The sequence below is a fragment of the Staurois parvus genome, unplaced genomic scaffold, assembly GCF_062004578.1.
Source record: "Staurois parvus isolate SC_StPar_1 unplaced genomic scaffold, SC_StPar_1.0 ptg000734l, whole genome shotgun sequence".
NCBI lineage: Eukaryota > Metazoa > Chordata > Amphibia > Anura > Ranidae > Staurois > Staurois parvus.
This window is the reverse complement of record NW_028318530.1, coordinates 460,110-486,443: the sequence shown is the minus strand read 5'-3', so window position 1 is coordinate 486,443 and position 26,334 is coordinate 460,110. Positions and strand designations below refer to the sequence as shown.

Genomic DNA, 26,334 nt, shown 5'->3' with positions numbered 1-26,334 from the left:
TGGGGTCATAGGCAGCATTCCTCCTCCTCCAAACATGGCAAGTTGAGTTGATGCCAAACAGCTCGATCTTGGTCTCATCTGACCACAAAACTTTCAACCAGTCGTCCTCTGCATCATGCAGATCTTCGGGGAAAACTTCAGAAGGGCCTGGACATGTGCTTTCTTGAGCAGAGGGACCTTGCGGGCATGGCAGGATTTCAGTCCTTGTCAGTGTAGTGTGTTACCAACTGTTTTCTTGGTGACTGTGGTCCCAGCTGCCTGGACATCATTGACAAGATCCTCGTGTGTAGTTCTGGGATGATTCCTTACTGTTCTCATGATCATTGACACTCCACGAGGTGAGATCTTGCATGGTGAACCAGACCTAGGGAGACTAAGGTTGTTTTGTGTTTCTTCCATTTGCGAATGATTGCACCAACTGTTGTCACCTTCTCACCAAGCTGCTTGGCGATAGTTTGGTAGCCCAGACCAGCCTTGTGTAGGTCTACAATCTTGTCCCTGACATCCTTGGACAGCTCTTTGGTCTTTGCCATGGTGGAGAGTTTGGTATCTGATTGTTTGATTGCTCCTGTGCACAGGTGTCTTTTATACAGGTAAAAAAATGAGATTAGCAGCACTCCCTTTAAGAGACTGCTTCTAATCTCAGCTTGTTACCTATATGAAAGACACCTGTTAGCCAGAAATCCTGCTGAATGATAGGGGATCAATACTTATCTCCCTTATGAACAGTGCATAATTTGTTAGAAATGCATTTCTTTTGAATTTTTTGTTGCTATTCTCTCTCAGTGTTACAATATACCTACCATTCGATTTTTAGACTGATCATTTCTTTGTGAGTGGGCAAACATTCAAAATCAGCAGGGGATCAAATATTTATTTCCTTCACTGTATTAATATATTGGCCAGAAACATCTCATCTCTGTACATTTACTGCAAATGTTCTGCCTGATCTAATCCCAACAACTTTAGCAGGAGAGTTTTCAACATTTCAGAGTGCAGATGCATATAAACAAAACAAAACACCCGCTCAGGCCCACAACCTTCCTACTGTCATACACTATATTGCCAAAAGTATTGGGACGCCTGCCTTTACACGTACATGAACTTTAATGGCATCCCAGTCTTAGTCCGTAGGTTTCAATATTGAAATATTGAGTTGGCCCACCCTTTGCAGCTATAACAGCTTCAACTCTTCTGGGAAGGCTGTCCACAAGGTTTAGGAGTGTGTCTATGGGAATGTTTGACCATTCTTCCAGAAGCGCATTTGTGAGGTCAGGCACCGATGTCAGATGACAAGGTGTGGCTCGCAGTCTCCGCTCTAATTGATTCTTGACTCTGTACAGGCCAGTAAAGTTTCTTCACCTCAGACTCGCTCATCCATGTCTTTATGGACCTTGCTTTGTGCACTGGTGTAAAGTCTTGTTGGAACAGGAACGGACCATCCCCAAACTGTTCCCACAAAGTTGGGAGCATGAAATTGTGCAAAATGTCTTGGTAGGCTAATGCCTTAATCGTTCCCTTCACTGGAACTAAGTGGCCAAACCCTGAAAAACAACCCAACACCTTAATCCCCCTCCACCAAACTTTACACTTGGCACAATGCAGTTAGGTAAGTACTGTTCTCCTGGCAACTGCCAAACCAGGACACATCCATCGGATTGCCAAACAAAGAAGCATGGTTTGTCACTCCAGAGAACACATCTCCACTGCTCTAGAGTCCAGTGGCGGCATGCTTTACACCACTGCATCCGATGCTTTGCATTGCACTTGGTGATGTAAGGCTTGGATGCAGCTGCTCGGCCATGGAAACCTGTTCCATGAAACTCTCTACGCACTTTTGTTGTGATAATCTGAAGGCCACATGAAGTTTGGAGGTCTTTAGCTATTGACTCTGCACACAGTTGGTGACTTCTGTACACTGTGTGCTTCGGCATGCGCTGACCCCGTTCTGTCATTTTACGTGACCTAATACTTCGTGGCTAAATTGCTGTTGTTCCCAGTTGCTTCCACTTGGTGTAATAGCACTAACAGTTGACTGTGGAATATTTAGTAGCAAGGACATTTCATGGATGGACTTATTGCACAGGTGGCAACCTATCACGGTACCACCCTTGAATTCACTGAGCTCCCGAGAGCAACCCGTTCTTTCACAAATATTTGTAGAAGCAGTCTGCATGCCTAGGTGCTTGATTTTCTACACCTGTGGCCATGGAGGTGATTGGAACACCTGAATCCAATGATTTGGAGGGGTGTTCCAATACTTTTGGCAATATAGGGTATGTGGAACTAAGATAAATATATCTAATAGAATATGGGTTTTAAAGATATAGAGGACCATCTTGTCACCCTGTTTGAATCTGTGTTCACTAAAACAGCATGCAAGGAGTATGGGCTTTACAGCAGACAGCTCCCAGGTTGCGGTCCTGCAAGGTCATGGTCAAACAGAAGGATTATAGCGATCTTTGTAAAACGATGTAAATAGGTATCTGAAAATGGTACAGAGGTTTCAGGAACAGGAGCCTGGGGACAGAACCTCAGAGAGTTCTTTGCTCAAGCATTTCCCCATTGCACCGGGAGGTGTAAAGGTAAACTCCACTTAGAAATATAAAAATACTTTTGTAAATTAGATATCACAAGACTTCAATACATATATACATTGCAGCTTTGAAGTGGCTGAAGCAGCCATAACCCCTGTATTTTTTTTTTTTTTTAGCTGGTGATTTTCTTTCTCATAAAAGCAATCCAAGCAGCTTATTAGCTGCTGGCTCGCTTTTAGAAGCAGCGGGAGGGGTCGCCCCCCTTGCAGGTGTTTCTCGGGCTTATCATTCTTACTGGCGAGCCCAGGAAACGATCTGATGGTACACGCAGCTGGCCATAGAGGTGAAGAGAGACCAGATCATCTCTGATCACCTCAATGATCTAGGAGGACCGGAGCAACAGCATGATGTCACTTCTGATCTAGGACGGAAGTAAACAATTAGATAAATAAGACCAATAGGCTTTTATTATCTTTTGCTTTCAAAGGAGAAGAGATATGGAGTCTTATAGAACCCAGATCTCACTGTAAAGAGAACCTGTCATCCCCTATTTCTATCTATTACAAGAGATGTTTACATTCCTTGTAACAGGAATAAAAATGAATATGAAAAATTAAAGGGATAATGTAAAAAAAAAAAAAAAAAAAAAAAAGCGCCTCCCATCACTCTGTGCTTGCACGCAGATACAAACGCAGATGTAAGTTGTGCACACAGATGCACAAACAGGGTTCGCACCACACATATGAGGTATCGCCACAAACAGTATAGTGAGAGAAATAATTCTAGCACTAGACCTCCTCTGCAATTTTAAGCCGGTAACCTGTAAAAATGTTTAAAGAATTGCCTATAGAGACTTCTCAGTATCGTAATTTGCCGCCAATTAAATTTGCCGCAATTTTAAAGCACGTTAGGTATCTATTTACTCGATGTAACTTAATCTTTTACATTTTACCAAAACATTGGATTATATATTGTTTTTTTGCATTAAAATTCATTAAAGTGCTTTTTTTTTTTTAAATTGCCTTTAAAAACCAGCTGTGCAAATAAGGAGTGACATAAAAATATCACCATTTTATTCTGTAGGGTCTCTGCTAAAAACAAATATCATGTTTGGGGGTTCTAAGTAATTTTCTAGCAACAAATACTGGGTTTTTTTTTGCAAACAAAATGTGCCAGAAAAGGCTTGGTCCTTAAGTGGTTATCAAGTTGAATTATTCTGTACTCCCTATTTTAATTATTTCAGCAGCCACTGCATAATTTCCTTCTAATCTTCTTCTTTGCAGGGCTCATTCTTATTTCTTGTGTATAAAACGGGTGGCTGCTATGCCCTTTCATTCCTTGTGTCTTAATACATCATGAGATTTGTAGTTGGCACAAGGGCAGAAAAGCTTACAGGTGTGACGTGGGCACCTCCTGATCCCTCCTGCACTGAAAAAGGAACCGCTAAAGGCAGCAACACACATCAGTTCTGAAGATAGAGATCTCCGACACTGTGTGATTAGCCAACCATACCTAGCTACAGTGGCCCTAGTGACACTGATTGAGTACAGTAGCTTTAATGGCAAGTGTCAGGTCACTAAGTTGGTAGTATGTTTGATGACACTAGTGCCATGTTCTGGATGCAGTGGTTGTAATGGTATGGTCTATGTATAGCAGTTTCCCATGGCATGGTTCCCATATATGTTTTTAGAAACATGACTGACTGCTGAGCAGCTTTGGGTACTGTGGTTTAACTTGTAGTGGTGTGGCATGTATACAATGAAATGTGAATGAATGAGTAGACTTGCTCTGGTGGAAGTGAATGATTTGGATGTAGTGGTTCTAATACAAAGGCTCATGAACTGTGGGAAAATTGAATACTAGAAACTATAATGGCTTTTGGTCAATTTACTTTAACCTTTAGTTTTAATATATATAAAATTATTCATTTTTTATTTATTTCTTAAGACTGAAAGGGAAAGTCCTGGACAGGGTTGTTATATTCCTTCAAAATCCCTCTATACAAAGTTTTACTGCATTAAGCATCCTGGCTGAGTGTCCGCTTTGCCCTGGCCTGGGACACTATTTTGCACAGAAGCACACTGCATAGGTGTGAACGTCCCTTATACAATAATGGAATTTCTCTTCTCGTTCCTCATTATGCTGTGGGTTCATCCCAGGGATTTGAACTCTGCTATCAATCCCCAGTTCAATATATACAGTATACTGTATGTATAAAACTTTTTTGTGTCTACAGTTCTACATTAATATAGAGTGCATCCATGAATATTCTATTTAAAAGAGAATGGGGTTAAAAAAAAAGAAAACATACTCACCTTGGTGGATGCAGCACTGATCCGGTGCTGCATCTGTCCCCCGCCGGCTCTGCAGAGAGAGCTGAGCGATCAATCACAGCTGATCTCTCTGTTCTCTCCCTCTTCTCTGAGCAGAGACCCAAGACTGTCAGTCAACGCTGTCCGTTCTGCCCGTCCATCACTCACTAGAGCGCTGGGCTGTGGAGGGGGGTAGGAGGGGCTGGCTCAGGCTCTTGGCAGAGCCAGGTGCCGGTCCAGGCTTCGGGGTGGATCCCAACCATATGGTTGGATTCTTTTTAGAGCCTGGACCAGCTCTGTGACATCAATCAACAGTGGGTTTTAGCCGAACTAAACTCCTGTGATCATTAGAGGTATAGCTGTGTTCATTTTTATTGAAAGGAATGGAAGTTCAAATAGTTTCTCTCCATGTGTGAAGTGACATTACATGTTTCAACAGCAGCCACGACACTGCTACAAGGCAGTGGTGTTTAGTGAGCAGAGGTGGGGATGTACAAAGGTGTATGACATTTCTTTTGTGAGGGCGAGTATAACGCCACTATGGTGGCAGGAGGAGGGTCTGTAGAGCGGTGCTGACATAAATGAATTGTCGTTGGCTATAGTAACTCTGTGCCTGTTAAGAACGGGTTTGAAGGCAAGACACTTCTGTACATGAGGCTAAGTATGTTTGCTTTGGGCTAGCCATCATTGCATAGGCATGTGTACCTATGTAGGTTACAAAACAAGAAAATGCAAGGACTGCTTATCTCAAAAGGGAATATAAAGACGTAGCATGCCTAACAGTAAAAGTTTTTTTTTATAGTATAAATGTTCATTTTAACAGCCATCTGCAAATAATAAAGTTTCTCCGCGACATCCAATCCTGTTCTTGGAGACTAATATCTACCTTTCCATGGTTTTTAGATTAAGTTGTCAGAGCTACCAGTGTGGATATGCACTGATCAGCCATTCCACCATGACCACCCACCTAATATTGAGTAAATCATCAAAACAGCCCTGACCCATTGAGGCATGGACTTCACTAGACCTCTGAAAGTATACTGTGGTATCTGGAACCAAGCCGACAGTAGCAGATCCTTTGCAAGTTGCAAGGTGGGGCCTACAAGAATTAGACTTCCTATAGTGGATTCTGGTTCCATCTCTTCTCCAGGCAAGCAACGCACATGCACCCAGTCATCCATATGGTGTAAAAGAAAATGTGAGTCATCAGACCAGCCCACCTTCTTCCATTGCTCTGTGGTCTAGTTCTGATGCTCAAGTGCCCATCATTGGCACCTTTGGCTGTGGATACAGGTCAGCATGGGCCCTGATCTGTCTGTAGCTACGCAGCCCCACATACATCAAACTGAGATGTTCCTAAACCTTTCTACGAGAACAAGCAATAATGTTTCAGCAATTTGAGCTGCAGTAGTTCTTCTATTGGACTGGACTACACAGGCCAGCCTTCACTCCCCATCTGCATCCATGAGCTTTGGCCTCCCATGATCCTTTCGCTGGTTCACTGGTGTTCCTCCCTTGCACCGCCATTGGTAGGTCCAGATCACTGCAGACCAGAAAACTCCCACAAGAGCTGCAGTTTTTGAGTTGCTCTGTCCCATTCGTCCAGACGTTACACTTTGGCCCTTGTCAAAGTTGTTCAAATCCTTATGCTTGTCTATTTTTCTGCATTCAACACTTCGGCTTCATGGACAATATGTTCACTTTCTGTCTCATATATCTCACCCATTTTCAGGTGCCATTATCACAAGATGATCAATGTTAATCACTTCACCTGTCAATGGTTAAAATGTTATGGCTGATTGGTGTAAATTTTGGGTTGTCTTCTTGACACTCATTAGAACTGAGGAAGTGGTTTGGATAAACTATGAAATATCTTCAGCATTACACAATTCCAGCTGAACGTTACTAACTACTACTACATATACTAAATTGATTTTTTTCACCGAATTGCTACTGCAGAAGAAGAACTGAAGTAGGAAAACATTAAGTGAAGAAGAGCATGTGAGGGGGTGTATTAATTACAGGGTAAGACACTGGAAATGTTGCTTACTAATGACATTCTGGTAATGATTTTCTTGTGAATGTGTGAATTGTATGTCACCAGGGTGACAAATGTAAATATTAAGCAAATTACATGAATATACAGAGTTCACACAGAGTCTTATCATCTGATGGGCAAAGATAACCACAAGATAAAAATGTCATTTAATAGAGTTTACACAGACAGAAAACAATGTAAGATGGATGAACATACAGTATTATACAAATAATATTAAAAAGGCATTATGCCTTTCGGTGCCACATACTATTTTATGAGAAGATATATGATGACATACTAAGGGTGCCGAACAATAGCAGGGATACAAAGGTCAGTAATGTACACTTACATCACAGGCCTGCATTCATGTCAGAATATACATGCACACAGGCGCTCGTGATCCTTGAACCCAACTACCTGAATGCACTGATGTTCATTGCAGTCTAGTTTGCTGGGAGCCTATAAACAGTGCTAAGGAGTATGCACATCAATCATTTACCTAAAGTGGTTGTAAAGGCTGAAGGTTTATGAATGAAGGTAAAAACCTTCTGTGTGCAGCAGTGCCCCCAGCCCTCTCAATACTTACCTGAGCCTCATCGTGATCCAGCGATGTGCATGGTAGCCTTGGCTGTTCCGGGTCTCTGCCTCCTCATTGGTTGGGACAGCATGCAGGAGGCATTGGCTGTCAATCACAGCCAGTCAACCAATGAGTAGAGAGGGGCAAAGCCAAGCTGCGGCTCTGTGTGCGAATGGACACACGAAGCAGCGGGTGCCTCCATAGCAAGGAGAAGCCTGTGGGGGACCCGAGAAGAGGAGGATCCAGGCTGCTCTGTGCAAAACCACTGCATAAAGTAGTCAAGTATACACGTTTGTTATTTTCCCCCCAAAAAAAGAACCTTTAGAATCGCTTTAAAGCTTAAAATGATACTAAAGTCTTTTGTTTCTTCTTCCTCCCTCCTGTCGGGTGCCTCCATAGCAAACAACTTGCTATGGGGGCACCTGAGCAGGCGCACTCCGGAGCCACTGCTCTGTGTTTCCATTCACACACAGAGCCGTGGCCCCCTCCCCCTCCTAATTGGCTCACTGGCTGTGATTGACAGCAGCTGCCTCAGCCAATCAGGAATGAGAGATCCTGAAAAACCAAGGCTATCGTGGATATCACTGGATCAAGAGGGGGTTCAGGTAAGTGTTGAGGGGGAGGGCTGCTACACACAGGATGCATGAAGGTAAAAAACCTTGAGACTTCAGAACCACTTTAATTCCAGGAAAAGTAAAAGATAAAAATGAATAGCCCAATAAAGATAAAATAACAAAACTCAGGGCTGGTTTATGCCTAATAGCGGTGCAGGAAATGTGTGTTTCGTGCATGTTTCTCACACTGCAGGTGAACGCACTTCCCTTGTGATCTGCATATAGGTGCCAGAGTTTTAGTAATGGCATCCCAATTGCAAAGAATTTGAGGGCACCAAATCGGTTGCCAGTTTAGTACACCCATACTGAGTGGTGTGACAAGCCTTGTTTGATCTGCGTTAATGTGAGTGCAATATTTGGCGATTTAACATACTTTTAACATATTAAATTGCACTATGGGAGGCTTGGTTTTTTTGTCCTTTCATGGCTGTAATGTGAGACTCATTTATTGGCCGCACTGCGTTTATCCCTGAATGGAAGAGTGATTTATATTGGAAGGAAGTTACCAGTGAGGTTCAGTGGAATCAGAGTGACCTGGAGAGTTGGTACCTGTAGGATCCAGAGTGATCCAAACTGCGTGTTGACCATTTTGGGTCGCAGCAAGGAGGTGAGGGGGCATACCTGCCATCTAAGAATATATGCTCACCATCTGCACCAGCACTATAGAACGTGGTTTTAAGATATAGACACATTTTGGCAGTCATTGCCATCTTTGCTATTCCTGGCAATTTGTTGGACACTTTTTATCATTTAATGCATTTATGAAGTTTATGTTTATATATTGTGTTTAACATTATTCACTAGTCACTTTATTTGGTTTATATCACAATTTTGGGATACACTTTATATATTATTCCCTTTGTTTGTGATCATATCCCTTATTTTGGGATCCACTGTATATAGCACCTAGTTTTTTGGGGTTGGTCCCAAGTGGGATTGGGTATTGTCACTGTATGAGGATCCAGGCATAGGACCAGCTTCATCATATGCACTTTGTGTACTGATAATATCACAGTTTGAGACACTGTGTTTCTAGATCTTGAAAGATCTATCACTTATATATTTATATTCATTCATTTATATGATTTATGTTTTTTATCTTATTATTGTGGAGATTGCACATTTAGTTATCAGTCGTACACCATTATTATATTTTATCACTTATATTTGTCCACTTATAGGTAGAGGATAGGGTGTTAGCAGCATATAGAAATTAGGTTCCATATTAGCACAAGGGGATCTCTGTCACCATCCAGTTTAGTGCAGTGTGCTTTGAAAATGTAGTGCTTGCACTACTTTTTCCCGTTCCACTGCAATTTGCAGTCCATTCTAATGAATGAGCTGTCAAAACTGCATATTCACTCACTGAAATACTAACATTCAATTCAGAGATCCATAACACATTTTTCTGCTACTAGATGCCCTCAGTCTACCTCCTCTGTGCCCAAGTCATCCTGGATATGATCGGACAGTGAAAGGAGAAGCAGCACAGTGATTAGTTCATTTTTCTGTCACTCTGCTCTTTCTTTCTATCAGCGTGCTCCCTATCAGCACATGAACTGGCTGGCTCCTTGTACCACTTCTTCTTCTCACACTTCAGCCTGCTTTACAGGCTTTTTACAGGTAAAATTCGGGTACTTACACTGCCTGCATTTAAAAATATATTTTTTGATGTATTAATGATCACAGAGTTGTAATAAAGTGGTTCTAAAGGCTTGATTTTTAAAAATTTTAAATAATAAACACATCATACCTACCTGCTCTGTGCAATGGTTTTGCACACAGCATCCTGGTTCCTCCTTTTCTCCGATATCCTGCCGGTGCTTCTGACTGCCTTGCTGAGTGCCTCCAGAGCAAGCTGCTTGCTCTGGGGGCACTCATGTGTGCTTGCTCCCGAGTTGCCCCTGTAAATCTATGAGACTCACAGAGCATCGCTCAGTCCCGCCCCCCCATCTCTCCTGATTGTGATTGACAGCAGCAGAAGCCAATGGCTACCACTGCTGTGTCTCAGCCAATGAGGAGAGAGAGACCTGGGAAAGCCACTGCTCTTGTGCATATCACTGGATCAAGATCAGGCTCAGGTAAGTATTGGGGGTGAAGACTGTGGGGGGAGCTGCATACTGAAGATTTTTTACCTTCTTGCAGAAATGCATGAAGTTAAAAACCCTCAGCCTTTAGAACCACTTTTAATGTTAATGTTAAGAACTCCCAAGCATTATATATGTCCTTAAAGCAGATGCCCTGGAGAATAAAATGGAGGTCACTGAAATAATTTATGTTGCAGGATATTTACGCAGCTGTTCTTTGAGAAAAATACAATAAAATGAATTTTAGTGCAAACAAACACAATATAATACCCACTTTATGGTAGAATATAAAAGATGGGGTTCGTTAAATAGATACCAAACACATCAAACCTTGAAACTGAATGTGCATGTGAAATTGTGAAAAATGATGGTATCCAAAACTCTCATTAGTCGACACTTTAAAAGCCTTTATAAGCTGGGTTCTCTAGAATTATTGCTTTCACTCAGATGTTCACAGTGATAACTAACACATGTGGCGCAATTTATGTTTACATACATGTGCATGCCCTACGCTGTGCATTGAGGTGTGTACAAGAGTGACGAGGGTGCTTTCACAAATGAAAAAACCCTTTAAAAAAAATTGTATTTGTTTTAGTATATTTTTTTAATTTAACTTTATTGCTGCCACAAAGGGCCTAACAAACCCCCTGTCAGGGATACCAGCAACAGGGATGGCCAGATCTGCAAAACTACAGTTAATAAACTAGCTCTCAGTTACTTAACAGTGAAACAAAACCTATCCAAACACCAGCAAACAGTATACAGTGAACTAAACCAAATGAAAAAATATCTAACAAGCAGTCTAACTATAATACAATATATACAAAATGAGGAACACAGATAAACAGGGTAATACCAGAGAAGCAAGCAACAATCAGGAAGGGGGAACCAGGACTGGAATCATGAGCAAGGGGAGCAGATATGAGGCAGCAGGGTACAAGGTTCAGGTACAAGACAAAAGCAGGATCGGGCAGGAATCAAACTCAGAATCAAACAGCCAGCAGTATGTGGCTACCAGGGCAAACACTGAAGCATATGGGAATAGTAGAGGAGAAACTAAATACCCTCCCAGCAGCCAGCATCAGGTGTGGACTGATTATTGGGAGTTTGCTGGCTGCTGGGAGATACCGGTTGGTAGAACTACGATGTCCCGCACTGGGAACTACAGCACCACCAGCAAGTGATCGCATGTGATAGCATGGTAGGGTACTTTTAGGCAGTGGGGGACTGATAGACCCTATCCTGCACTGCACCTATTCAATCACAGATAATGCTTGATTAGCTGCATTCTCAGCTAAAGTAGCTAAGGAATGACAGCTATGAACCCAGAAGAGATATAGTACATGTTTCTTCTGGGTTTATTAGTCCTGTGGGAATCAGAAAACAGATGTTCCCCGATCGCCTCTAGCTCTCTTAGTTACTGCCCTGTACCACTGGAATAATGGGAGAGCCTGGGAACCACCGTCAACACCCTGTAAAAGTGATCTAGAGCCACCTGGATCACTTTTACCTTAAAACCCCTCACTAGCTATAAAGACTGATACCAACTCACAGCTGCAATAGTTTGTTTTAACCTCTTGTTTACCATGCCATTTACAAACGTACTTTGGTAGACAAGGGGTTAAAAATGCACTATGATAAACTGAGGCCTGTCAAAAAATCGCACGTTATGCTGTCATAGGTAAAAAGGCTGTGCATAAACAGTACAGGCATTTTTTATTTAATTTTTATTTTAAGGATCGACATATGTAATCTTGCATTCAGGTGGTTTTTGAGCTTCTGTGTATGACAAATATATACATGCATGTGCAGTACAAACCCCCCTGTACAGTTCACTGAAACCTTTTACAAATTTTACAATTTGTTTTTACAGTTATGGTAGCTGACCATAGATGTGTATAAACAAGTGTAACTGACCACTGTGATTCTTGAGCAAAATTTGGTGATTATATCAATCTTCCTCCTGACCCTATCCAGATGCCAATGTGCCTAGAGTCTCAGAGGATACATTGCAATCCTTCAACCCTGGCTATCGGCCATTTCTTCCAGAGGCAGTCCTCTGAGGCAGCGGGATCCACAGACACCAAGATGGCGCCCTCTAGTAATGATAACAGGCCACTAAAACTGACCATACCTTTGCTACAACATCATTCTTGTTCTAGGAATGCGGCCATGTCTCTGACTCTGGATGACCCAACGGCACGTGAACCCCAATTTCCTTGGGACAGTAAAATTTCTTTGAATTCCTCTTTCGTTTTACTGCTACCTTGAAATGTTGCAAAACTTCCAAAAAGAAGCCTCAAGGTACCTAAAAATATATACAATCGAACGAAAATATGCATTCCAGGAGACCCTAGACACCAAGCCAATGAGAAACTAACAGAAAAAGAACTAGTTGTGGACTCAACCGGAATAGGAAATTTGTGAATACTCAAGAAAAATAATTCAAACAAAGGAGAAGGTGATCAGTGCTGCACAAAAACTTCTTTATTACGGACAAAATTAAAAGTATAAAACAAACACAAAAAATCGTACCACAGTCCACAGGTCCCAAGTAGGTAAATCCCCATCAGGGGAAAACTCATTAGTAGAAAGATAATGGTATGGATGACTCACATGTAAGACTCATTTGTAAGCTATAACATGTTCCATGCTGGAAAGAGTGCAAAGGCATAATAACAAAAAACTCCTATACTCAGAATTGACCAGCCATAAGCGCCAGGATAAACCCAGCACCAGACCAATCATACAATGAGAATGGTGTAAATATTAGTGCAATACAGGGAGGGATGCAGGAAAGGTAGCAAAACCCCCCTCATACACTAAACACCAAGGCATAAAGATCACAACACCAAGTGATCCTAAACGTATGACCACATGCAGGGGCGTATTTGCCGGGAGGCAAACAAGGCATTTGCCTAGGGCGGCACTTTTCAGAGGGGCGGCACGGCGGAAGCACCGCCCCCCCCTTTTCCCACGGTAGGGACACTTCCGTGGGAAAAGGACAGGGGCTGCTGTGTCTTACCTGTGTCTGCGACTCCGTGTCCTACGTCGATCTGGTCTACAAGGCGCTGTTGGAGGAGGGATGCAGAGGGTGTCCGTCCGTGTCTTCATCTTCCTGGATCTTGATCACAATGTGGGCGGGATGACAAGCCGCCCCTCGAATCTGGCCACACACCTGGGATCACTGGGCAGCCTATAGCAGCCTGTCCCTCCCTCTGCAAGCTCCGCCTCCTCACCGGTGATTGGCCGTGAGATCTGTAGCTCAGAAAAGGCACACAGGCGGCCAATCACAGGCGAGGAGGCAGAGCTTGGAGGAGGAGCTGAGTGGCAGCGCGAAGACTGAAGATCGAGTGAGGGAGCAGCTGGAGCCGGGGAAGAGAAGGAGAGCAGCTGGAGAAAGAAGACAGCTGATGGGTAAGTGTCTGTGCCTGAAGGAGGGAGCCTGGGCTGGAGCAGGGGTCAGCACAGCGATGTAAGTATAATTGGTGTCAGTGGGAGTAATAGTACCCCATCATTAGTGTCAGTGTGGGAGGAATAGTGCCCCATCATTGGTGTCACTGACACCAATGAGGGAGGGGGCACTTTTCCTCCTACTGACACCAATGATGGGGCACTATTCCTCCCACTGACACCAATGATGCGACACTATTCCTCCCACTGACACCTATGATGGGACACTTCCTCCCACTGACACCAATGATGGGGCACTATTCCACTGACACTAATGATGGGGCACTTCCTCCCACTGATACCAATGATGGGGCACTATTCCTCCCACTGACACCAATGATAGGGCACAATTCCTCCCACTGACACCAATGATGGGGCACGATTCTTCCCACTGACACTAATGATGGAGTACTATTCCTCACACTGACACCAATGATGGGGCACTATCCTCACACACTGACACTAATGATGGGGCACCATCATTGGTATCAGTGGGAGGAATCGTGCCCCATCATTGGTGTCAGTGGGAGGAATCGTGCTCCAACATTGGTATCAGTGGGAGGCAGTGCCCCATCATTAGTGTCAGTGGGAGGAATAGTGCCCCATCATTGGTGTCAGTGGGAGGAATAGCGCCCATCGTTGTCAGTGGGCAGAGCTCTAATAGGAAGAGGTGGAGCCTAACGAGGAAGGGGTGGAGTTTGAAGATGAAAGGGTGGGGCAAATTTAAACGTGTGTGGGGGGGTGCCCGATTTTAGTCTTGCCTAGGGCAGCACAAAACCAAAATACACCACTGGCCACATGTAGTTCAGAGGAGGATGTAAATAATGGTATATGAAAAACCCGTGACCCTCTCAGGAGTCAAGCTGTAGGGCACCATTCCGGGGAGATCCTAACAGGCCACTGTAGTCTCCCTCACACATTATCAGGTCATGGACTAAGCTGGTGTACCGATGGATGTTCCTGAGAGTAGGTATGCTCTAGAGGTGGTTTTAGATGGAAAGTGCACTCCCTTGAGGGGATGTAATATATAGCAACCATAGATGAACTAGCACCGGGATTTGCCTCAAATTGAAGGTAATTAGTATAGCCAGTAGACACTCAGAGTATGCAATAGCTTCTCAAAGAAATGGCATTAGCTGAAGAGAGGCACATTCCCTTTGATACACGGAGGTGTGCATGATGAGACTTGTAAACAATCAAAGTAGGCAATAACTTCTCAATACACACATTTTGGCATTATCTGTGGCATAGTCCCTTTGAATACACAAGGCTGCAGATGGTATAGCTTGTAAACACTCGAAATATGCAGAAACTTCTCAGTCAAAGAAATAGCATTATCTGAACCACAGTCCCTTTAATTGCACAAGGGTGCACATAATATAGCTAGTAAGAAATCAAAGTATATTGTGACTCTTCAATCAAAGAAATGACATTATCTGCGGCACAGTCCCTTTGAATGCACAGAGGTACATATGGTATAACTTATAAGTAATCAGAGTATGAAGTAACTTCTACATCAAGGAAGTAACGTTATCCGGGGCACAGTCCCTTTAGATGCACAGGGGTGCATATGATATATTTTGTAAACTGTACTTGTGATTCCTCTATCAAAGAAGTGGCACTATCTGAGGCACAGTCCCTTTAGATGCACAGGGATGTACATAGTGTGGCTTGTAAGCAATCAGAGTATGCGGTGACTTCTCGATCAAAGAAATAGCATTATCTGAGGCACAGTCCCTTTGAGTGCACAGGGGTGCACGTTACGTAGCTTATAAGCAGTCAGGATATGCAGTGACTTCTCGATCAAAGAAATGGCATTATCTGAGGCACAGTCCCTTTCAATGCACAGAGGTGCATATGATGTAACTTATAAGCAATCAAGGTATTTAATGACTCCACAATCAAAGAGACAGTATTATCTGAGGCACAGTCCCTTTACATGCAAGAGGTGCGTATGGTGTAACTTGTAAGCAGAGTATACAGTAACTTCTCAGTTTAAGGATGGCCACTTTTATGGGCAAGTAGCAGACCTTTCTATCCTTCAAGCCTGTCACCTACAGATGTCTGGATTCCTCCTTCACTGATCACCAAAGCTGCAGGAAACTCTTTTCTCCATATTCCACCTCTCCCCACTTGACATGGTCTATTGTTTAGGGGCTCTAATTTCTGTTTGTCATAGGAGGAAACACTCTTGAGATACTGAGTGCTCCATATGTTTTCTAAACGATCTCAGCTTGGAGAGCTCTACTGTTTCAGACCCCTTTGGACACATCCTACATTGGTCCCAATGCAGAGTTGACCCAGTGAACGAGATCTTGATCCCTCACTTGGACTTATGGAATATCATGTTTTTTTAACTGTTGACAGGCACCCAGGGTATAAGCTGGTAGGATAGAACATGCACTATGTTTAAGAGTACCTTTCTATCTGTCTTATTGTGCAGGTTGAGTTCTGTGTTAATATTTTGCTAATTGCTTTCAAGATCCCTAAGAGAAGGTGGTGCCAAGACAGCCTGAACATGGTGTTCACTGGGATGGTATGTTCATTCTAGGGTTGACTTCCTCTTGTAGCTACATGTCCATGTTAATTTACCCAGCCTGCTCAGAGCTGCACAATGCCTTGTTACAGGAAGATGTCTCCCCCATGCACCTAACACTTCATCCTATATATACCATGGCAGATGGAATGCTCTTTCTAAATGGAAGGGGAGGAAATAAACAAGAAACATTATCACTGACTTTGGGGAACCTTGGTCAGATGAAGGCTCAAACGTCTCCAAAAAACACATTTTATGCAAACCAAACACTCCTTGCTACTCCCTAGATGCTAAGTCCAAAGGGGTGTGCATACTCATTTCTAGATCTATTCAGTGGTCCCTGACTGACAGACTCCCTGACATGGGCAGGTTTCTCTTTCTAAAGGGTGGTAAATGCAGGCATCCTGTCGCCTTCTGCAACATTTACGTCCTTAATTTTGGTCAACTTGGCTTTCTGAAAAGCTGCTTGAACACTCCTTCCAACTTTGGGAACTATGGATTGTGAGGAATGACTTCAATCTGGCCTTGGATAACTGCTGGATGTCTCCCGGGGCTTCTCTCATTTGTCTTACACAACCCTCAAACATCTGAAGAAAGGCTTAAGTTTGCAATATCTGGTAGACATCTGGCATCTCATGCATAGCAATATCTGAGACTACATCTATTACTTACCCCCTAACTACTACTCCCGGTTGAACTACATTTTTATGCACCAGTCTGTTCTGCCCTGAGTCACTGCATAGTATCGGTCACATGGTTATTTCTGATCATGCCCCCATTACACTTGAAGAGTTCACACAAAATGTGGGCCACAGGAGGCTTACAGTGGTAGTAAACTCTTTTTTAATAATTTTACCTACAGGTAAGCTTATAAAAAAGCTTACCTGTAGGTAAAATTAATATCTCCTAAACGTGAACTATTTAGGAGATATTATCCCGTTTTGATAGCTGGCGCATGCGTTTTGAAGGAATGGCATACCTGTGCCGTTCCTTCAGAGCACTGTGCCATGCCCTGGGATTCCCCTGTGCATGTGCAAGAGTGACGTCATTGCGGCTCAGCCAGTCAACATGCAATGCATGTTAGCACATTATGCCTTTACCTTGCAGGGTTTTTTTTCTTTTTTTTTGGATGCGGTTTACTACTGCTTTAATGAGAGTCTAATTCAGTGTTCAGATCACTCGTACAAGGACTTTGAAACTACTTCATGGTCAATAACATCCCTGAAGTGTCACCTGTTGTGGTATGGGAAGCACACAACTGTGCTATAAGGGGAACTTTGATTAGCATGGGAACTAGAAATAAGTAGGAACAGTTAGCAGAAATTAATTAGTTGCAAGATAAAATACTTAAGAGACACTACACAAACAGACCCGCATCCAGAACTGCCAAAGAGCTGAAACTTCTAAGGGACAAACTGAGATTGTTACTCCTATGTAAGGTAAACTGTTATGAACTTAGTAGCAACCTGGGAAGGCCATTGGCAAAAGTACCTAAAGAAGAAAAGCTCAGATTCTACATCTCACATATAACCTCCTGCTAGAGTCACAAATTACAAAAATCAGCAGATATAGCCAGCTGCTTTATGGAATATTATGAAAATCTGCACGACTTATATGTACAGTCAAGGAAACCACCCTGATCTAAACCTTCATAGATAGTCTATCAAAGTCTATCTGATCTGTTATGGAAACAGAAGTAGCAGGGGTCCTTAAGAACAGGAAATCAGGCCAAGCTCCTGGTCCTGGTGCCTTAACCCTACCGTACTATAGGACACTCTCCCATCTTGATTCATAAAGGCTAACAACCCACTCTTGGAGGGTTCTTCTTTCTCCACAGGTACCCTTTGCACATATATTTCCCTTATCCCAGTAGAGGGCAAGGATGCTTCCATTTGTGCTAACTACCAGCCCATGTCCCTCTTAAACATGGATTTAAAATTGTTCACAAAGATACCTTACATATCTTTGTTCACAAAGATACCTTATACATCAGTACCAAGCAGGCTTCATGCCTAACAGAAAGCCAAAGGATAACACCTGCAGAGGTCTTAACATCATCCACTTGGCCGATCAAGAGATATTACCAGTCTGCTGATTTCAGCAGATGTGGAAAACGTCTTTCACTGGGTAAACTGGGAATTCCTAAAACTTACACTGAGAAACATTGGCCTGGGTGAAAACGTGCTAGTCAATCGATGTAATTTATTTCTAGATCTTCTTCTGGTTGAAGTTAAGTATCAACAAGGTCTTATCTTCAGATTTTCCCCAATGGGATGGGACAGAGCAGCCCCCTGTCCCGTTTAATTTTTATTCTGTATTTGGAACTCCTCTTTCATTGTATTGTATCAGATCAAGCCCTGAAATTGGAGGGCTGGAGGGTTGCAGTGTATGCTGATGGTCTTCTTTTTTTTTAATTCATTCATAGATCACCATCCTTAACCTGTTAACTGATCTAAGGAGTTATGCAGCCTATCCAACTGAAACAATGAATACAGACGAATCAGAAGCATTTAATATGAATATAGTTTGCAGAAGACTGGGTAGGTTTCAGTTAAACTTCCCTTTTATGTGGGCAATGACCAGCATTATTGTAAGTACCTGAGTGTACATATTACCCCATCCCTAGAGGGATTTTTTAGAAAAAGATAACCATGTTACTTTCGGACATAAGACTAGATCTAAGGTATCAGAATTAGAATGCCTACAGGTGGTTTGGTAAAAACAGAATTAAAATGAACTTTCTCATCTGCTTACTGGACCTCTTATAGATTCCCCCACCTCCACCCCCCAATATCTCTCCCGGGGTCCTTTCTTTGATCAGTAAAAAACACATTTCCTAATTTTTTGTGAGCAAATGGACCCAAGAGTTATCACGCAGCCTTCTCTGCCTACTGAAGGAGAGGAGTGGTCTGGGTTTTCCAGACCAGATAAAATATCAGTCTATTTACCTTTTGAGAGTCCTTGATTGATGTAAACAAGCCTCTCCTAAACACTGGGTGGATTTGGAGCAGGATATGGTGGGATTGCCCCTATTGTTATTGCCCTGGCAACAGGTAAATATCCCTTTAATGGTTAAAACCCATACCCATGCAGAAGTCACATTGCTGATAATCTCTAAAACTACATGCATCTCTAAGTCATCCACACCCCCCACAGTCATAATACCAACCATAGGGTCTCTGGCCCTCCTGGGGAATATGATCCTCAGTTGAGACTGTTCATCACTACAAATCAGTTTATATTGAAGAATATTGAAGGGGAAGGGAAATCTATTTCTGATGTACAGGCCATGATAGATCCACCGTTGAAATACTGGCCAGCGAGGCAACTTCGGTATGCCCTGTCCACTATCAACCCACAAACTTTGACCCAAACCCCTCTATCTATCTTTGAAAAATCATGTCTTAGACACTTCTCCCTTACTATACACTCTATCAATGTCATATGACCTACTTGAGCCTGTAGCTTCATAAGTAGGAAAAGGACTTAGGCTGAACTCCCACTCAGGAACAAAAAGCCTGTGCATTATTTTTCCCTCAGAAGTCCTCCATTTCCAGCAGATAATAGAAAACTGGGTCCAAAATATTAACTAGGTGGTGCATAGTTCCAACTCCCTAGGATAAAATGTTTCCCTCAGTCTCCTCTATGTGTTGGAGGTGTAATCAGGTGAGTCGTATGTTGTTACATATTTTTTGTTGACGCTGTCAATACAACCCTACTGGTGAGACATAAAAAATGGACAGCCAATCTTACGGGCGTCTCCTTGGTGGACAGCTCATGCAGCTTTTTTTTATGTCTTAATCAGCTTCCCAGAACATAATATAAACATTCCTTTAATATCTATCTGGCAATGCAGCAAGAATATGTATACATTTGAAATGGAGGAGCACAGATCGTACCACCAATGGTCAATGGATCTCTATGCTTAATGGGATTAATGCATGAAAGATCTTATAGCCCTACAAGAAGAACGATTTTGCAACATTTTTACTCAAATGACTTTCAATTTTCTCAGAAGCATTGCTCTTTAACTTTCTAATGATTTGGGACCTCCTATTCCTGTGGACTCTCCTGAGTCTGCACTCATCTAATAACTCAGGAAACAGGAGAACGTCTATTGTCTTCCCATTTTTGCCCCCTGTCCCCCCTTCACAAAATATGCAGGATGTCATTGATGACATTCTGAAAATGCTAATTGCCTGACTGCTATGTTCATCTCCTTGCTTTAACTTGAATCACTGACTTGGAATAAGCATATGGATCAGGAAGATCTGTCAGACCTCCTACTTTGTCTACTTGCTTTAAATTATTGGCCCTGATATTATTAAAATAACATGCATGCGAGCAGTGAGAAATTGATAAAAACATAACTAGTACTACTGCAATGTTCAAATGAGACCACTGACTCAAAGTATAGAAACAAGAAGGTCATAATAAGAGCCAGGCAACCAATATTTTCAGGATGAGAGATCAGCAGTGGTAGCCAAGAAGGATCATTATGCAGCCATGCTAAAGTGGTCTACCTTTACTGAGCATTATCTACTATGGATGTACTTACACCCCTGCAAGGAGAAGCACTGACAGCAGCCGATCCTGAACCTGCTAGGTGATAGGCTTAGTATAAGATCAGTCACATGAAAGAAGACAGCCAGAAGGAAAGACAGACATGAAGCAGTAGCAATACACTAATGTGCATTACATTATAAACATTATCTATCTCCCATAAAACAGATCACTTCTGGATAGGATCTCACAGCGTTTCTTTATTGTGCGGGATGCTGAAACTCTGTAAGGTACTTAAGACATTCTATAAAAACAAGCTTGCTATTACCTTGACAATAAAACTTGCACTGAAATGAACAAGTAATTGCTCATTCTAAAGGCTGACACTTTTAAATTACATTTGCATTTTCTATAACAAGACCCAACGAGGTATAATGAACACCTTTGAGAAGGCAGTTATTTATAATTTGCACTTTAGCAAGTAGGAGCCAAAGTGTCAATGATCCAGTGACTGAGAACATCATTTAAATATAACCCGTAACCTCCCGATGCCTCTATTAACATGTCAGGAGGCCAGGACGTGCCTGATGAAAGAGTTGTCTTTATGATGGCTGACAAGTGCACAATACATAGATGATGTTTTATCATCTACTACCAAAATTACCATTAAGTGGTATAAATGCGGCATTCATTTTACAGTAGGAGGAAAAAATATAGCATTAAAAAAACTGTAGCATTAAATTGAAAGCCTGATGTAAATGCAAAGTATATTAATTCAAGTTTGCTGCATTAAGCAAATGTCATGGTGTCAAGCTGCAAACCTTCTCACGTCCCAACACTCATAATTTACATGAGCTGTGAAACTCCAGGGCTAACTAGAAGCATTGGGACTAATTACTTGAATTTGTACGACCCACATACCATTTATAGCAATGATCAGTCAATAACACATAGCTGCCACTACATATTTTACAGTTTTCAACTTTTCTTTGGTCATTTAATTAAGTTAGCACCTTACTATCACCATATGCTCTAAGGTAATTTAAAAACACAATGTTAAAGTGGTAGAATGATCAATGATCTACAATGTGGCACAAAAGGTTTTGTATTTTCATGGAAAATGTCAGTGTTTTCTAACAGGTCTGATCTCTGTGATTTTATTTTATGTTATCCATTTAGACAGGGCAGAAACATTCATCTATACTTTATATAGTACACAACCATTGCTACCCTGAAAGGAGCATAAAATTCAGTGTTCCTCCCATGACCACACAATTTATTAGAAATAATGATCTTAAAGTGTCTCTCCGGGCAAAAATGAAAAACAGTCTTTTGCAAATTCACTGTAATATACACGATATTGCCAAAAGTATTGCATTCCAGTTTTAGTCCATAGGGTTCAATATTGAGTTGGCACACCCTTTGCAGCTATAACAGCTTCAACTCTTCTGGGAAGGCTGTCTAAAAGGTTTAGAAGTGTGTCTATGGAGATGTTTGACCATTCTTCCAGAAGCACATTTATGATGTTGGACGACAAGGCCTGGCTCGCAGTCTCTGCTCTAATTCATTGCAAAGGTGTTCTATCGGGATGAGGTCAGGACTCTGTGCAGACCAATTAAGTTCCTGAACCCTAAACTCGCTCATCCATGTCTTTATGGACCTTGACTTGTTCACTGGTGCGCAGTCATGTTGGAACAAGAAGGAGCCATCCCCAAACTGTTCCCACAAAGTTGGGAGCATGAAATTGTCCAACATGTCTTGGTATGCTGACACCTTAAGAGTTCCCTTCACTGGAACTAAGGGGCCAAGCCCAACCCCTGAAAAACAACCCCACACCATAATCCCCCCTCCACCAAACTTTACACTTGGCACAATGCAGGCAAGTACCATTCTCCTAGCAACCGCCAAACCCAGACACGTCCATCAGATTGCCAGACAGATAAGTGTAATTTGTCACTCCAAAGCCAGAGTCCAGTGGTGGCGGGATTTACACCACTGCATCCGATGTTTTGCATTGCACTTGGTTATGTAAGGCTTGGATGGAAGCTCTCTACGCACTGTTGTTGTGCTAATCTGAAGGCCACACGAAATTTGGAAGTCTTTAGCTATTGACTCTGCAGACAGTTGTTGACTTCTGCGCACTGTGCACTTCAGCATGCTCTGATCCCGCTCTGTCATTTTACATGGCCTACCACTTTGTAGCTCAATTGCTGTTGTTCCCAGTTGCTTCCACTTTGTTCTAATACCACTAACAGTTGTCCTTAGAACATTTAGTAGCAAGGAAATTTCATGGATGGACTTACTGCACAGTTGGCAACCTATCACGGTACCATGCTTGAATTCACTGAGCTCCTGAGAGCGACTCGTTCTTTCACCAATGTTTGTACAAGCAGTCTGCATGCCTAGGTGCTTGATTTTATACACCTCTGGCATTTAGGCTGGGGTTTATATGCTGCTGTTACATCTACATTAAAGTAGATGTAGACTTTTTTTTTCATTTTGGGCAGAGTAAGAGAGGATTATAACCACTGTAATTATTATTGTCAACTGTGTCCCATGGGGGAGATTTCCCTTCACTTCCTGTCCCAGATCCAAAACAGGAAGTGAGAGAAAATCCCTCTAAAGTGAGGGAATCCCTGGTTGACACCAGACACCAGTGTTTATATTGGAAAAAATCCCCACTATTCCTGTGGGATTTTCTTTTACTTTTATTTTTGGTGATCATAGTAAACAGGACAAATTGAGAGGGTGAATCTCCATAACAGAGACACAGACAGCAGTAAAACATGCCAGGTGCTCCAATCCCCCTCCACTCTGTTTAAAACAAAAAAAAAGTTTTGCCTTTAGTTATATTTTAAAGCTGAGTTCTAGGGTGATATAAAAGACACAAATAAATTTTGCTCTGTAATCATTGATACATCATTACATTTATTTCTTACTATGTAAGCAATGTAAATACCTGATTTGGCTATCAGCCTTCTGTAGTCCCTGTACAGCAGTGCTGGAATGTGAGAGAAAGAAGCAGTCAAGAAGCTCATCAATTTTTCAAATGGTAGCATCTCTTCCGCCATCCTCAGTGGCTGAGGGAGTGTTGAGACAAAATGTCTTAACCTTCCTCTTGTGTTAGTTTCCTGTTACCATCTCTTATGTTAATGGGTCGGTTTTGACCCGTGTCTTAAATCAGCTGTAAAATATACTAAAAACAGTTATCTATCATCCAATTTGTTTCTCATATCTTGGTTACCTTGTTAGGCTTCCTTATCCATGAAAATATTGTTTTTAATAATTTTGGTGTGGGCCCCTGGGCCTTTTTTTTTGTCAGTATACCCCTCGATTTCAATTAAAAAACAATGTAAAATGAACCTCAAGAGAATCATATAAATAAATAAAAGGTTGTTATGTCACCTGACTATTACTGAGGGGATTTAGAACACATCTCTGAAATAAATTTGTTTTGTTTATTTTTTCATTTTAATATTATTAACTATAGTAACATCTATGGTGTTACGGGTCAGTTTCGACCCATATATATAATTACTTCAAAAAGGCATAAAAGTCTCTTTTTTTCAGCAATAGAACTTTAGTACAAACACAAAATGAAAAACAGAACAAATATATATATATATATATATATATATATATATTTATCATAAATACAACCAAATATAGATTTGCAAGGTCAAACAAACAACCAATCAAGCAAATCAAACCAATAGAAATCAATTACTTGTTCCAACACTAATAAAAAACAAAATCAGAGTAAAAGTCTGTGTGCAAGAACATGTGTGTGTGTGCGTATGTGTGTGTTTAGATGCATGTGTGGCAAAAAGTGACACTTTTAGTGTGTTCTTTGCAGAGATATTTGTTGCAGTTGAAGCACAGTACATTTGTCTTTCTGTCCTTACTGCTTGGGCACACCTGACACCTCTTTCTTTTAGAATCAGGTGGCCTGAGTGGGGTTGTGGTTGTGGCTGTGGTGGATGATGTTGAGGCAGGGCTCGCTGAGGAGGATGCTGGCGGGGACAAAGTGCTAGGTGACCTCTGCAGCTGTCTGACCAAGACTGCAGCATCTGGGTCCCGGGGCACCCGTTCCCTTCGCTCAATGTGTGGCTTGACAAGGGAATTTCCCAGCTCCTCAAGAAACATTCTTCGCTTGTAATTTTTGGTTGAGTTCCATCCTTGGTGGATGTGGGTCCACAACGCAAATGCATTATATGCAGACACATCAAGGATGTTGTAAAACACAACCATTGGCCATCTCCTGGTCATTCGCTGGCAAGTGTAGGTGGCAGTCAGCTTGTCCAGGTTGTCCACTCCTCCTTTGTTTTTGTTATAGTCGAGGATAATTGTGGGCTTTTTGTCACTTCCTGATGACACAGCTGTATCTTTGTGAAGAGTAGACATAAGTATCACATTCCGTTGTTTTTTTTTTGACAATATGAGACAACAGTGGTGATGTCTGTAAAAGCAAACTTTGTGGACAGTGCAGCCCTGTCCTTCACCTGCAAGATTTCAGCAGGCAGCTCAGGTTTATTTTTCTTCACTGTGCCCACCATGGTAAGTTTCCTCCTGAGAAGTTCTTGTCCTAGGTCATAGCTGGTAAAAAAAATTGTCACAAGTGATATTGTGACCCTGCAGTCCAGTAGTCATATCGAGGACCACACGTTTTCCTTGGTTTTTCTCAGGGATGCCACTTGCACCTTTGCCTGTGTAAATCTGTAGATTCCAGGCATAGCTGGTTTTTGCATCACAGGCTGCCCAGATTTTTATGCCGTACTTCCCTGGCTTACTGGGTATGTATTGCCGGAAGGGGCATTTTCCTCGGAAAGGGACAAGATGTTCATCCACTTTCACCTCTGGCCCAGGGTTGAACATCAGTGGAAGGAGCTGCACCCATCTCTCCCAGACATCCCCGATGGGAGCAAGCTTCTCAAATCTTGCTCTGGTATCTCTGTTGTCAAATCTGAGGACTCTTGATATCATTTGAAAGGTCTGAAGTGACATTGTTGCCCAGAAAATATTTCTGCCTGTCGATGCGTCCCACAGACTCAGTGGCCTCATTGCAGGATCTGTACACTCCAGCAAGAAGAAGAATCAGTGGCCTCATTGCAGGATCTGTACACTCCGGCAAAAAGAAGAACCGCAACATAGGCATCCAGGTATTCCTCATCAATGTCTTTCCACATGCTGCCATGGACTTTTTTTCCTTCAAGGTTTGTCATAGCAATGACTCTTTTTAGTGACAATGGCTTAAATAGCTCAAAACATGTCTTGATGTCACTGACTCTCATCACAGCAAACCTTGTGATTCCAGGGGTCATTTTGATGACATTTGCAGCAACTGCCCTGCCATGTACATCAGAAGGTACTGAGCGCCAACAGATCTTACCATTTTTGGACTTGAATATTTCAGCGGGAGCAGCTTCAGCACCGGAGACCTCCTCATCAGACTCATCAGACGTGTCTGTCTTCTGGATGATACTCCACATTGTCTTCCTCCTCAGAAACCTGCTCATCCAAATCACTATGCTCCTCTGTGTCCTCTCCCTCATTTTCACCAAAAATATTATCCAGAACTTGGCTCAATGAAAATCTTCTTCTCATTTTTGCATGCTACAAATTGGAGATGTGCACTCTGCAAGTCAAAATGAGAATCCCCTAAAGCTCACATGATTGG

The 26,334-nt window shown here is 42.2% G+C and overlaps 1 protein-coding gene and 1 pseudogene across 2 annotated transcripts in view; both read right to left on the bottom strand.

Annotated features, from left to right (window-relative positions):
* BEND4 (BEN domain containing 4) overlaps positions 1-26,334 on the bottom strand; it is a 146,893-nt gene that overhangs the window by 18,299 nt on the left and 102,260 nt on the right. The gene's annotated exons all lie outside the window — the stretch shown is intronic.
* On the bottom strand, positions 24,465-26,270 carry LOC149445243 (uncharacterized; annotated as a pseudogene).